Source organism: Apteryx rowi, unplaced genomic scaffold (assembly GCF_003343035.1).
Source record: "Apteryx rowi isolate R43461 unplaced genomic scaffold, aptRow1 scaffold_407, whole genome shotgun sequence".
Classification (NCBI taxonomy): Eukaryota; Metazoa; Chordata; class Aves; order Apterygiformes; family Apterygidae; genus Apteryx; species Apteryx rowi.
The window spans coordinates 772,970-773,762 of record NW_020450598.1 but is presented as its reverse complement, the minus strand read 5'-3'; positions in this window follow the sequence as shown (position 1 = coordinate 773,762).

The window sequence follows — 793 nt, the reverse complement described above, 5'->3', positions numbered from 1 at the left end:
GAAACTGAAAAACCCCAAACATTGTCATCCACATTTTCCTGCAGAAAACCTTTTCTTCCTTTTTCTTTTCTTTTCTTTTCTTTTCTTTTCTTTTCTTTTCTTTTCTTTTCTTTTCCTTTCCTTTCCTTTCCTTTCCTTTCCTTTCCTTTCCTTTCCTTTCCTTTCCTTTCCTTTCCTTTCTTTTCTTTTCTTTAAGCACTGCGTGGTGTTGGTGCAAGCGCAAAGAGCAGCACTGGAAAGTCAAACCTTGTGCTGGCACTGTGAGCTCAGAAATTCTCATCATAAAATGAAGGGTGGGAATCCAGTGTGGTATTTTTTTGGCAAGCGCTGGGACAAGAAGCCATCTGTCTCCCGCAGGGGCTGTCAGAGAGTCCCGGGAGAAGAGAAATGCCAGAAGGGGAAAACCTCACCTGAGCTGCACAGAAGTTAAAGGGGGGGGACAGTTTTTTTAATTTTATGTTTTTTCAATGCTGTTGACTTTTGTTAACACTTTGTTAATGCCGTTGAGATCCCCGGGAACAGCCAGCCTCCCAAGAGCTGTCCCAGCTTGCTGAAGGGCTTGTGGTGCCCCAAATGACCCAAACTCTGGCTCAGATGTTTCTCCTTGAGGCCTCTTCCAGGCCAGCACGGAGAGATCCACCTCCTCTGCGTGCTCTGGAGAAGGCTTGCTCTGCTCTTTGACATTGTATTTATTTCTGGTGTTATTCCTGAGCCGAAGAGCAGCAGAAGGCCTGTTCCTACAATATTACCCATCCCCTCTTTTGAAGCATTTGTAAAATAAATATCAACTCTC